A 14,160-nucleotide genomic window follows, 5' to 3' on the forward strand; every position below is an offset into this window, starting at 1 on the left:
CTCGGTTATCATTATTAATCGATCAAGCAACAGGTACTTGGTTCAATCAGACAGGTTCATCTTCTTTATATGAAATTAGAATATAAAAAAATAAATCAAATTCTCGTTGTTTATAAGTTATAATTAATTCATGAAAGATGTTAGGAATTACCTTCCTAATACTCGTAATCCATCATTCAGGATCAATGATACGTATTCGAATTTAAAGAAGATCATATGAGTTAAATTTTTTATTTTGTATTTTGACTCAAAAATTGGAGATCATATGATGAATCTCAATCGAATTATAATGCTAAGGTAGCATAAACGAGGTATAAGGAACTTGAATCTATAACTAATTCAAGCTAGAACATGCTAAATCGATTTAGAGATCAAATTAGGTAAAGGTTGCATCGATGAACAGGAAAAGAAAAAAAAAAGAGAAAATGATCTTGCAATAGCATGGGTTTAAGGGTGATTGATTGGTGATTTAGGGTGGCTGTAAAAAGAAACCTTTCATAGCAGTAGCAACAATAAAAGTAGAGAATGTGGTTGTGTTTTTGATTGTCTTGCTCCTAACATGATGTGTTCATGGTGGTTGAGTTTAACAGAACCAGAAACAGTAACCATATAGCAGCAGGTTTTGGGTATGATCGACTAAAGCAATTAATGAAAGTGATGATGGTTAAGTGGTGATGTACAGGTTACTAAACAGAATTCAATCAGCAACAACTCAACTTGCAGTAGGTGTAGATGATGGTTATAGAGTGGCGGTTGTTTGATGAAACTCAACGGTTGAAGGTGGTTGTGGTGGTGAACCGAAGGTGGTGACATGGTTGAGTTGTCAAACAAAAATAGAAAGATTACAATAGGATATTGAAGGGTTACGGGTTGTGTTTGTTCATCGAGCAAAACGAGATGAGTAATAGTGGGTTGTGATGGTGTTTGGGTTGCGAACTTGGATAGCAGCAAAAAGCTGCAACAATGGCTATTTGGTGGTGTTTTATAGCTGCAACCATGGTTAAAAAGTGGTTGTTGTATGTTGGGTTGAAGTATTCGTATAGTAGCACAATTACAATGGTGTTCGAATTTGATGGTTGTCAACCGGGTCGATGGTCTTGTTGAGTGTTGGTTCATGATGGACCAAAACAACCGCAGGAAGGAAGAGAAAAAAAAATATAGCAGTGACATGTAGATGTAGTATGCAGAATGTATATAGTTTAGTTCCAATTATAACAAGAAGATATTTATATCGAATAAGCAGAAGACAAGGAAAAGGTGTTGGGTTCCACTCTCCCAAAGCATGCATATGAATATTGTATATTAGGTTGAATTACAAAAGTTAACAAACAAGAACAGTTAATTTCATTATGATTAAAGATTCCAACTTGCATGTACAGGAAAAACATATGTGAAAAATATCTTGCCGACACAAATTTCGAATAGTATTTCGTACTCCGTTGCTGATTAGTGACGGATAAAAGTATTACTAAAAAATTTTATATTTTTAAATTAAATACATATATTCATTTTGGTCATTAACTTTATAAAATCGGTCATGAAAAGTTGACATGTTATTAGTTCTCAGTCCCAAATAATATATTCGGAGTACTAAAATTTAAATCAACAACGTGATAATATTTTTAATAAGCCTAAGTTTTACATAATTTAATTATGGACCCAACTAAAATATAAATATTTTTAAAATCAATCAAATAGATTCTAAATATATTTTTAATAAAGTTAAAATTTATATAACTTATTTTCAGATCAACGTTTATTTTAAAATCATATAAGTTTGTTTAAGACCATTTGAATGATCAACGAGTGTTATTATTGTTCCCTAAATGAATTCAAAACCATCTATTTTCGAATTACATTATATTGGCATAAATATGTATTAACTAACAATCTAATTATTAATTCAAATCATCAAATCATATAATACTTTATTTAATATCTCTAATTATTATATATATATATATATATATATATATATATATATATATATATATATATATATATATATATATATATATATATATATATATACATATACATATTTATTTATAAATAATTGTTCGTGAATCGTCGGGAACAGTCAAAGGGTAATTGAATATATGAAACAGTTCAAAAATTTTGAGACTCAATCTAATAGATTTTTCTTATCGTGTCAAAAATATTAAATCGTATCGAGAGTTTGATTTAAAATTAGTCAAAATTTTCGGGTCATCATCATCATTATTATTAAGGTTGCAATGCAGTACCATTGTTGGTGGTCGCCAAAGAAATAAATTATTGTCGACATGGTAAGCTATCTTGTGTTGAAGGGTTATCTGCAGCTTTTACAATATGGTAATAAAGTCTATCTCTTTCTCCAATTGTAATATGTTTATTTCCATAATTCAGTTATGAGCTCAACTTATAGTGAAAGCATTAGAGGTTGGAAAATAGATGATTGGTGACGGGTGGTGGTGGGTGGTGGTTTATGGTTGGAGGTGGTGGTGGTGGTGGTGGTTGATGGTAGTGTTAGGTGGTGGTGGGTGGTGGTGGTGGAGGTTGGTGGTGGTGGGTGGTTGTGGTGGGTGGTGGTGGGTGGTTGGTGGTGGTTGATGGTGGGTGGTGGTGGGTAGTAGGTGGTGGTGGTTGGTGGTGGTGGGCGGTGGTTGGTGGCGGTGGAGGTTAGTGGTGGAGGTTGGTGGTGATGGGTGGTGGTGGTGGTGGTGGTTGGTGGTGGTGGGTGGTGGTAGTGGTTAGTGTTGGTGGTGGGTGGTGGGTGTGACAACCCGGAAATTTCCAACCAAATTTAAACTTTAATCTTTATATGTTTCCGACACGATAAGCAATATTTGTTAAGTTAAATTTCAAGAATTTTAAACTATGTTCATACATTCATTCAACCTCGACCAAGTTCCAACGATTCACGAACCATTAAACGAATATGATTATATATGTATATGTGTATATATATTATAACTTGAAACGTAAACAAAATATTAGATTAAATACTTCATATGATTGTATCTGTTTCAAAATATTTATCAATGGAATTAGAAGATAAGATCAAATGATTGAATTATCAGATATATTGAATTATGATTACAAGTCTCTGTTGAAAGGCCCACGTTGATTTGAGAAATCTTTTCATTTTAACAATATTCGGAAAATGGTAAAGTGATTTATAAATAAGAACAAATTGTCAATCATTGAGAACTAGACAAAGGATAGTGGAAGATTGAATCTTATAAAGACTCGATTGATCTATTTAGTTTCAAACGTACAAAAACGTTTTCAGTTTAAAAAGAACTTTATTATTAAAACGTATATAACTTTTATAAATATCTAGAACCACTTTTGATAACTCATTACTTAACTAGTATGATAAAGATAACGATATTTATATTTTATTTTATTAAACGATTTAAATTAATATTATATATATTTATACGCGTATTATACGTACATAGTTTTATACTTTTACTATACTTAAACTTTACCTCTACTTTATTTTTACTTTACTTTAACTTTAATAATTCACTTTAATAATTCATACTTTAATAATTCACTTTAATAATTCATACTTTAATAATTCACTTTAATAATTCATACTTTAATAATTCACTTTAATAATTCAAAAATCTATTATAAATAGAATTCATTAGGTTTCATTATTTCATAGAAACTTGAAAATATTTTTCTCTAAACTCTCTCAATCGATTTACATATATATATTTACTCCGTATTATTTCAAGATATTATTAGTATACATAAAATATTACGACGGAGTGCTGTCCGAGTGATTTCGAAATTGTTTTTCGAGTAGGATAGGATTAAGGAAATTATGGGTTATAGCTATGGAGGTGATTGAGTATGGTTCATGGGTATGCTCGTGAGGTCAATATAATGTTTATCATTTCCGTTGTGTCTACGTACCTTTCCTGCAATATTAAATCTCAATATTGATACGTGAGTACTCATAATTTAACTTTTACATACTAATAGTGTATCCCTGACTAATGCTCGAGTATTTAGGATTATGCATGCTTGTACTTTTGATATTGCTCTTAGACAGGTTAGGTTGAATCTTGAATTAGTTACACTTGCGGTTGAGATAAGGTATAAGATATGCATGTCCTTGGAAAGCTAGCGAAAAATTAAGAACTTTTCCTTTAGATATCGAATGGTTTCGATGAACAGATTAGAAGTTATAATCAATTGAATTTTCGATATTTTTATTAAAAATGATTATTATTATCGTCGTTCTAGTTTTATCTTATTATTATCATTATTATTATCTTTATCAATAAAAGGGATTTATCATTAAAAATTGTTATTTTTTTATTATTACTATCGTTATTATTGTTAAATTTATAATTAGTATTATTATTATTATCCAATTATTATTATTATTATTATTATTATTATTATTAGTATTATTATTATTATTATCATTATTAATATATATATCATTATTTAAAAATGGTTATTGTTATTGTTATTATTATTATTACTATATTATCATTAAGATAATTATTAGTATTATCGTTAATAATGTTATAGTAACTATCATTATTAATATTAGTGTAATTAAAACAAATATTTGTAACACCTAATTATTTTGATTACTATTATTATCATTATTATGAACACGGTATAAAAGACGATTAAAAGCTATTAAACGAAACGATTAGGAAATAATGAGTAAGAGTATCATGATGAAATTAAAATATTATAAGATATTGATTTAGATAAAATTATCGTTCTTATTATTTTTATCATTACTATTATTATTAAAAGTATCGTTAGTATTAAAACTATCATTTTAACAAAAATTATCATTTTAATAGAAACGTCATTGTTACTATAAAATATTATTATTATTATTATTTTAAATAGAATTATTATTTTAAAGATAATATTAAAAATTATCGTAAATATTAAAGTTATCATAATTAGAATTATCGTTTTATCATAATGTCATCTTAGTAATTATAAATATTGATATTTTTATAATAATAATTATTATTACAAAATAATACAACTTTTACTTACTATCATTATAGATATTATTTTATCAAATAAATATGTGATACAAACATATTTTACTACGTGTAATAACTTACTTTAATAATACCTATCATATTATCTTTATGATATTAAATGAACCTGGCCTATAAATTTTATTACTTAATATATATAAAAGTATATTTTATTATATAAAATTTTATTTATTAATAAATAAATTATATTATTTACTCTAATAAATCTTTTAAAAATATTTAAAAATATAAAACGACGATATTTAAACTATATATTAATCATGTATAGATTTTTGGAAATTATTTTGAGTCAAATTTACTTTTGTTGACTTTTGCATATTAATCTCGAGCATTAGGATTGTGGTACACTATGACTTGACCTAATTTGTTAGATAAATATTGACCCCAACACATAAATATATATAATTAATTTAGGTTCGTGAATCCGAGGCCAACCTTGCACTTGTTCAATGACGTTATATGTATTTTTACTACGAAATACAGTATGGTGAGTTTCATTTACCCTTTTTTACTCTTTACATTTTTGGGCTGAGAATACATGCAAATGCTTTATTAACTGTTTTACAATATTTATATGCGTGAGTTTCATTTACCCTTTTTTACTCTTTACGTTTTTGGGCTGAGAATACATGCAAATGCTTTATTAACTGTTTTACAATATTTATATGCGCGAGTTTCATTTGCATTTTTACCCTTTATATTTTTGGGACTGAGAATACATGCGCTTTTATAAATGTTTGACGAAATAGACACAAGTAATTGAAACTACATTCTATGGTTGAATTATCGAAATTGAATATGCCCCTTTTTATTAAAGTCTGGTAATCTAAGAATTAGGGAACAGACACCCTAATTGACGCGAATCCTAAAGATAGATCTATTGGGCCTAACAAACCCCATCCAAAGTACTGGATGCTTTAGTACTTCGAAATTATATCATGTCCGAAGGAGGATCCCGGAATGATAGGGGATATTCTTATATGTATCTAGTTAATGTCGGTTACCAGGTGTTCACCATATGAATGATTATTTTTTGTCTCTATGAATGGGACGTATATTTATGAGAACTGGAAATGAAATTCTTGTGGTCTATTAAAATGATGGAAATAAATGATTATGATAAACTAATGAACTCACCAACCTTTTGGTTGACACTTTAAAGCATGTTTATTCTCAGGTGTTAAAGAAATCTTCTGCTGTGCATTTGCTCATTTTAAAGATATTACTTGGAGTCTTTCATAGCATATTTCGAAGAACGTTGCATTCGAGTCATTGAGTTCATCAAAGATTATTATTAAATCAATTTATAGTTGGATAGTGGATATTATGAAATGGTATGCATGCCTGTCAATTTTTTATGTAAAGAAAGGTTGTCTTTTAAAAACGAATGCAATGTTTGTAAAATGTATCATATAGAGGTCAAATACCTCGCAATGTAATCAACTATTGTGAATTGTTTATAATGTATATGAACGGGTCCTTTCAGTGGGTGGTGGTGGTTGGTGGTTAATATTGGTGGTGGTGGGTGGTGGGTGGTGGCGGTGGTAGTTGGTGGTGGTTTGGTGGTAGTGGGTGTGGTGGTGGTGATGGGTGGTGGTGATGGGTGGTAGTGGGTGGTGGTGGTTGATGGGAGGTAGTGGTAGGTGGTGGGTGGTGGTGGTGGTTGGTGGGTGGTGGTGGTAGGTGGTGGTTGGTGGGTGGTGGTGGTAGGTAGTGGTTGGTGGTAGGTGGTTGAGGTTGGGGGTAGTGTTGGGTGGTGGTGGTAGGTGGTGGTGGAGGTTGGGTGGTGGTGGTGAAGGATGGTGGTGGTGAAGATTGGTGGTGGTGATGGGTGGTGGGTTGTGGTGGGTGGTAGTGGTGGGTGGTGAGTGGTAGGTGGTGGTTGGTGGTGATGGGTGGTGGTGGTGGGTGGTGGTGGCGGCAGCGGTTGGTGGGTGGTAGGTGGTGTTAGGTGGTGGTTGGTGGTGGTGGAGGTTGGTGGTAGTGTTGGGTGGTGGTGGTGGTTGGCGATTGTAGAAGGGTGGTGGTAGGTGGTGGTTGCTGGTTGGTGGTGGTGGTGGGTGGTGGTTGGCGGTTGTGGAAGGGTGATGGTTGCTGGTGGTTGGTGGTGGGTGGTTGTGGTGGTGGTGGTAGGTAGTAGGTGGTGGTGGAGGTGGTTGGTAAGTGGTGGAGGTTGGGTGGTGGTGGTGGTTGGTGGTGGGTGGTTGGTGGTGCGTGGTTGGTGGTGCGTGGTGGTGGGCGGTGGTGGTAGTTGGTGGTGGTGGGTGGTTGGTGTTGGTGGTTGGTGTTGGTGGTGGTGGTGGTAGTGGTGGTGGTGATGGGTGGTGGTAGTTGGTGGTGGTGGACGTTGGTTGTAGTGTTAGGTGGTGGTGGTGGTTGGTGGTGGTGAGTGGAGGTGGGTGGTTGGTGGTGGAAGGTTGGCGGTGGTAGTGGATGGTGGTGGTAGTTGGTGGTGGTGGGTGGTTGGTGGTGGGTGGTGGTGGTGGTGGGTGGTGGTTAGTGGTGGTGGGTGGTTGGTAGAGGTGGTGGTGGGTGGTTGGTGAACGTGGTGGTGGTGGGTGGTGGTGGGTGGTGGTGGTAGTGGTGATGGGTGGTGGTAGGTGGTGGTTGGTGGTGGTGGTGGAGGTTGGTGGTGGTGGAGGTTGGTGGTGGTGATTGGTGGTAGGTGGTGGTGGGTGGTGATGGTTGGTGGTGGAGGTTGGGTGGTGGTGGGTGGTGGTGGTTGGTTAGTGGTTGGTGGAGGTTGGTGGTTGGTGGTAGGTGGTGGTGGTTGGTGGTAGGTGGTGGTTGGTGGTGGAGGTTGGGTGGTGGTGGTTGGTTAGTGGTTGGTGGAGGTTGGTGGTTGGTGGTGGGTGGTGGTTGGTGGTGGGTGTTGGTGGTTGGTGGTGGTTGGTTGTGGTGGAGGTTAGGTGGTGGTGGTTGGTGGTGGTGGTGGTGGGTGGTTAGTGGTGGTAGTTAGTGGCGGTGGTGGTTGGTGAAGGTGGTGGTGGGTGGTTGGTGGGGTAGGTGGTTGGTGGTGGAAGTTGGTGGTGGTGGGTGGTGGTGGTAGGTGATTGGTGGTGGGTGGTGGTGGTTGGTGGAGGTGGTGGGTGGTTGGTGGAGGTGGTGGTGGTTGGTGGTGGTGGTGATGGTTGGTGGTGGTGGAGGTTGGTGGTAGTGTTGGGTGGTGGTGGTTGGTGGTGGTGAGTGGAGGTTGGTGGTGGTGGTGGTGGTGGCGGTGGTGGGAGGTTGGCGGCGGTGGTGGTGGGTGGTGGGTGGTGGTGGTAGTTGGTGGTGGTGGTGGGTGGTTGGTGGAGGTGGTGGTGGGTGGTTGGTGGTGGGTGGTTGGTGGAGGTGGTGGTGGGTGGTGGTGGTGGTAGTGGTGGTGGGTGGTGGTGGTGGGTGGTAGGTGGTGGTTGGTGGTGGTGGAGGTTGGTGGTAGTGTTGGGTGGTGGTGGTTGGTGGTGGTAGTTAGTGGTGGTGGTGGTGGTGGCGGTGGGTGGTAGGTGGTGGTTGGTGGAGGTGGTGGTGGTGGTGATGGTGGTGGTGATGGCGGTGGGTGGTAGGTGGTGGTAGGTGATGGTGGTTGTGGGTGGTGGTAGGTAGTGGTGGTGGGTGGTGGTGATGGGTGGTGGTGGTGGTGGTGGTAGGTTGTGGTGATGAAGGTGGTTCATAATTTGTTAACCTTTATATAATTAATTTTTATTAATTATAATTATTAAAATGACTATTTTACCCTTCTATGTATTTTAAGCTAAAATGAGGTTTTATGATATTTTGTGGTCCACATTTGCTTATCCGGTTTGTACTCGTTTTAAGCTTGGCCACGGATCGTGCCTATATATATATATATATATATATATATATATATATATATATATATATATATATATATATATATATATATATATATATATATACATTTATTTTGTTTGTCTGTATGTCTACTTGAGATTAAATGGTTTTGTGCTCTATATGATCCATGCTTTTTGCCTTACTGTTTTGCTTTACTGCTATATGTGTTTTTTTTTTTTGGCTACTGTGTATGATTGCTTCTTGCTAGGCGCACATAACTCTTACAGGTACGTATCATTTGCCCTATCTATTTTGTTTTTATGAGCATTTCTGGCCGGAGGTCCTTTTGGAAGCAATCTCTTTTGCTCTAGAGTAGAGGGAGGGATGACCTTATCTAGGCGCGGGTTCTATACCCGCTGGTAGAGTAGTGACTTCCTTCTAATCTAGGGTACGAGTAATGATTGTCTACACCCACCTCTCCCATACCCTACTTTTGTGGGATTGGGTATTTTTGTTGTTGTTGCTCTTAATCAGTAGGTTATTATCGATCAATTCCGTTATTAATCAAGCTCTGTTCGACATGCTACTCATAAGTTCTGGTAAAGTCAGGAACCACAAAGGCGAATCATTATGTTGTATTGCCTGTCATTACTTTAGACTAGTTCATATACTATATTAAGATGGTAAGGAAGAAAAACAGGAGTATCAAGGTAATTCATATGCTGCAAGAATATCCATATGACGTTATTAGCTCTTTGTGCTACGTTTGGTTCGCTAACTCAACTGAAACGTGTCAACAGGATAGGCGAAAAGATGTTAAATAGGTGATTACTGCAATGATTGTTGGGAAGGATGTTTCATCACTTTTCGCAGATGTTTTGATTTGGATGCAAACAGAAAATTTGGAGTTCAAAAAGCTTGTTTACTTGTATCTCATCAGTTATGCTAAAAGCCAACCTCCCTTATCCATTCTCGCAGTCAATACTTTTGTTAAGGTAATAGCATAAAAAGTCATTGAATTCTGTATATGTATATTCTGATTCTAGTGTATGAGCGACATTAAATGAGTATTATACGATACACAGGACCCTAATCCTTTCAATCGCGCTTTAGCTGTACGGACGATGGGATGTATCCGAGTTGATAAAGTTACATAATATCTTTGTGATCCCCTTCAAAGGTGGCTTAAGGTTGGTTATAATCATTATGATTCTATCTTTAAGATTATATACCGTTGTTCATCTGTCCCTTTTTATATTACACTATTAGGATGATGATCATTATGTTCGAAAGAAAGCAGTTCTGATGGGTTATAAGTGTTTATGAGGAATATAAATCTTAATATGTGAAAAATTATGATACTAATGAATGTTTTAGAAACTTAATATAAGTCAATTTTATTGTAATTATTTCAGTTCCTAAGATAACAAGGGTGCAAGTTCAAGTATTAGTCTATGCACTTGTAATTGGTGAAGCTGGATGAAGCACTTCAGGGAAGAATTAGTTTTCAAGCTTGTAAGGGAACTACGCGTGTGCATTTGATCTGAATTGGTGTTCTATAATGCTGGAACTGGGAATCCATAAGGAAGACTGAAGGTAATGCTCGAATATTTTTGTTTACTCATAAGATCAAAATATATAGCAAGTTGAGATTTATTTCAAGATACAAGGTTATGTTATGATTAGACGATTCATTTTAATAGATTAGTCCTGATGGGGTAAGCATTAGAAATGAGAAGGAATTCTGGTTTGCTCGTGGTAAGAGTATCTTACTCGTAATGCTGACATCAGGTTTAAAACATTCACTTGATTTTCAAAACATAAGAATTTTGTTCTGTATTTTGGCTGAGTTATCTCTTTACCTTTGATCGTACCAAATTCAACTTTTATTATGTGTAAACACTCTACTTAACATTCTTCATGGTCCATGCCAGTTGAAAATGATTGTTCTAGGGGAACTATGTGGTCGAGATAAGTACTCCTTAGTTGAAGCCCTTAAAGCCGGAAAAACCGATAAATCATTATGTGTTTGGGTCAGCAGAAACTTTTGCTCGTCTCTTTTAAGTCTGAATTTAGTTCGGATATGCGGTGAGTGATAGATTGTTTTTCTTTTACCCTTGTTGGAAGCACAGACTGTCATTTCCTTTGTTTATCTTAAGATATTATAATTATAACTATATTATATATTATAATTGTAATTGTAATTAACCCCGACTTTATGTTTCAGGGGATCAAGAGTGATGGTGAAATGGACTGTAGAAGCTAAAAAACAAGCACTATATGATATTGGGAGCCATTGTCCCCACATTGTATGAGCCATTTTGATATATTGTATGATCATTAACAGAACTCAAGACATGATGCATAAACTTCATGTGATTCATATATTCATATTAGTATTATTAGTATTACTATTACTATTGCTATCTATAAATAATGTTGGTAATTGTTGTTTAAGAGGGTATTTGCATGTTCATTCTTGTTAATTAGAAGACGAAATTTTATGTTCAATGATGCTTGAGAATATATCTTATTACCAAAATTGTTGACCATAATTGTTATAGAAATAGTAAATTTAAACAATTGTAATCATGTTTTGGCAAAAGAGCGACTACTTTTTGGTCAATGAGAGTGACCACTTTTTGGTCACTAACGGTCAATGAGAGTGACCACTTTTTGGTCACAAATGATCAATGTGAGTGACCATCTTTTGGTCACAAATGGTCAATGTGAGTGACCATCTTTTAGTCACTAATGAGCAATGCGAGTGACTATTTTTTCGTCACTAGTAGTAGTGACCATAAAAAGTGACCACTATATGTTAGTCACTATAATGACCATTTTATTATTTTGGTATCTAATAAAGTTTTGTGACGGACCTATAGTGACGAGAAGTGACCAATTTATTTTTGTCACTAATTTGAATTAGTGACCACTTTTGTGTGGTTAGTGACCAAATACCTCTCGTCACTAAAGGTGCTTTTTCTTGTAGTGACTGTTTATCCGTTTTTTAGCTGAAAAAAAAAATAAGGCAAAGTACGGAGTAATAAAGAAAATAAAAAATTAGATAATTAAGGAAGAAAATCAAATCGTGTTATAATTCAGTAGGCTTATAACTACCTTTAGTGACCTATTAACTACTTAAATATGTAACAATATATAAGAACAAAGAGAGAAGAAATATTGATATTGATATTTCAAAAGAAATGGTACACCATTAAATGGCTACCATACATGCCTATTTATAGTGTAAAATATTACTATGCAAGTTATACAAAGTTGACTAAAATTTATCATCCATATGACTTTTTGTACTCATATTATAACACTCCTCCTTGGATGATCAATTTTATTAGAGTGCAACTAGTACTGTCTCATTAAAAACCTTGCTAAAGAAAAACCCAGTGGGATAAAAACTTTAGTCAAGGGAAAAAGAGTGCAGTATAAAGTTGACTCCCCCTCAAGTAGACATCGCTGAGTCGACACATATTTTGAACTTGCTTCATGCCAATATTGTGAACGTGTGTTCTGAAAACAGCGGTTGACAGTGCTTTGGTATAAAGATCAGCAGAGTTGTTGATTGAACGTATCTCATTTTAATCTGGTTGTCTTATATGAGAAGAATCTGAGGTTTTCATCTGAAACTGTATCATCTAAATCTTTTATGTACAAGTTTAGCCCATGTGATTTGTCTACAATCTCCTTCATGGTTTGCTCAAACCCTTGTTTCAATTCCTATTTCCTTTTAGTCTTTTCTGAGCCTTACCAACATACCATTCTTTTCCATCAAACTTATGACCGTTAAGACCGTCTATGACTTTGGCACCTCGTCAGCATTTATATTTTGTTCTGTCACTTTTGATACTCTTCTTTCATTTGTATTATGCAAGCTGCATTATCTTCATAGTTGTTGGTGAAGATAGTTGTTGGTCTTTTATAGCGTTCTAGTCCACAAGAATCAATAATGATTTGTGTCATTGATCTCAATCAAAAACATTTTCGAGTAGTTTTATATAACATAATCACTTCGTCATGATTTGATGATGTTGCAACAAGTGTTTGTTTTAAGAATGCCATGATTTTGTGGTACCTCCAAATAGAAATACATATCGAGTTTGAGATTTATCTTTATGAGGATTTGATGAATGACCTGCATATACATAATCAACCAAATCTTGTTTTGAAGCGTTAGAATAAAATAATTTTAAATCAGTAATTCCTCAAGGGTATCAAAATATCTGCTTGATCCCATTTCAATGTCTTTTTGTATGAGTTGGACTGAACCTTGTCAACAAATTAACTGCAAAAGAAATATCAGGTCTTGTACAATTTGTAAAATACATAATAACCCCAATTGCACTAAGATATGGAACTTCTGATCAGTAAAGATCTTTAGAATCTTCACGGAGATGAAATGGATCAGTGTCAATATTGAGTGATATATCAACCAATGGTTTTGTATTTAAAAATGTTTTAAAATTTTTTCGGTATAAGTTGTTTGATGTACAAGTAAACCATTAGGCAGGTGCTCAATTTGCAATCCAAGTCAATACTGATCTCTTTAGTTGTTCATATGATGTTATGATCATTGACATAAACAACTTACAATCACATATCCGGACATTGATTTCTTAATAAGAACGCATGTGCAAATGAGATTATTTGTATACCCCTTTTCTTATCAAGTAATCACTTAATCGGGTATACCATATGCGATCCGATTGTTTCAATCCATATAAAGACCTTTGTAGTTTAATTGAGTACATTTCTTTGTGTTTTGCATTTGATACTTTTGATACCTTAAACCCTTCATGGATATTCATGTATATATCACTATCAAGTGCTTCATTTAAATAAATAGTAATAACATCTATGAGATGCATTTCTAAATTTTTAGAAACTGTTAGGCTGTTAAGTATCTAAAAGTAATTGCATCCATAACAGGAGAATAAGTTTTCCTCATAATCCATTCATGGTCTTTGAGAGAAATCTTGAGTTACAAGTCTAGCTTTATCTTGTAACCTCATTTTTATCATTTCTTTTTCGGATAAAAATTCATTTTTATCTCATACGTTTCACATCTTTAAAAGTGATAACGATTGATTCGAAAACTTTTCTTTATTGAGCGATTCTAATTCAGCTTGTATTGCTCCTATCCATTGAGTCCAATCATGTCTATTTTGACATGCAATGACAGATTTTGGTTCTAGATCATCATCTTTATTCATGATGTCATTGTAAGATTATATGAAAAATTCTCATCAATATTTTGTCATTCCATTTCGGTTCCATATTATTGCATAATTTATTGCAATTTATGTATTTATATTTATCAATATCCTCTGCA

General features: G+C 34.7%; 1 long non-coding RNA gene across 4 annotated transcripts; it reads left to right on the forward strand.

Moving 5' to 3' along the window:
• The first annotated feature begins 9,063 nt into the window (after nucleotides 1–9,063).
• Nucleotides 9,064–11,218, forward strand: LOC139858367 (uncharacterized). Of its 4 annotated transcripts, none has more exons than XR_011762917.1 (6): nucleotides 9,064–9,808; nucleotides 9,899–10,003; nucleotides 10,229–10,409; nucleotides 10,517–10,604; nucleotides 10,748–10,901; nucleotides 11,041–11,217. It is a non-coding gene; the product is annotated as an uncharacterized lncRNA (long non-coding RNA). The 4 variants fall into 4 exon arrangements; XR_011762916.1 differs by having other exon boundaries at nucleotides 9,064–9,523; nucleotides 9,614–9,808; nucleotides 10,517–10,901; XR_011762918.1 differs by having other exon boundaries at nucleotides 10,522–10,901; nucleotides 11,041–11,218.
• The last annotated feature ends 2,942 nt before the right edge of the window (nucleotides 11,219–14,160 follow it).

The sequence above is a fragment of the Rutidosis leptorrhynchoides genome, chromosome 7 (assembly GCF_046630445.1).
Source record: "Rutidosis leptorrhynchoides isolate AG116_Rl617_1_P2 chromosome 7, CSIRO_AGI_Rlap_v1, whole genome shotgun sequence".
In the NCBI taxonomy this organism is placed as follows: Eukaryota; Viridiplantae; Streptophyta; class Magnoliopsida; order Asterales; family Asteraceae; genus Rutidosis; species Rutidosis leptorrhynchoides.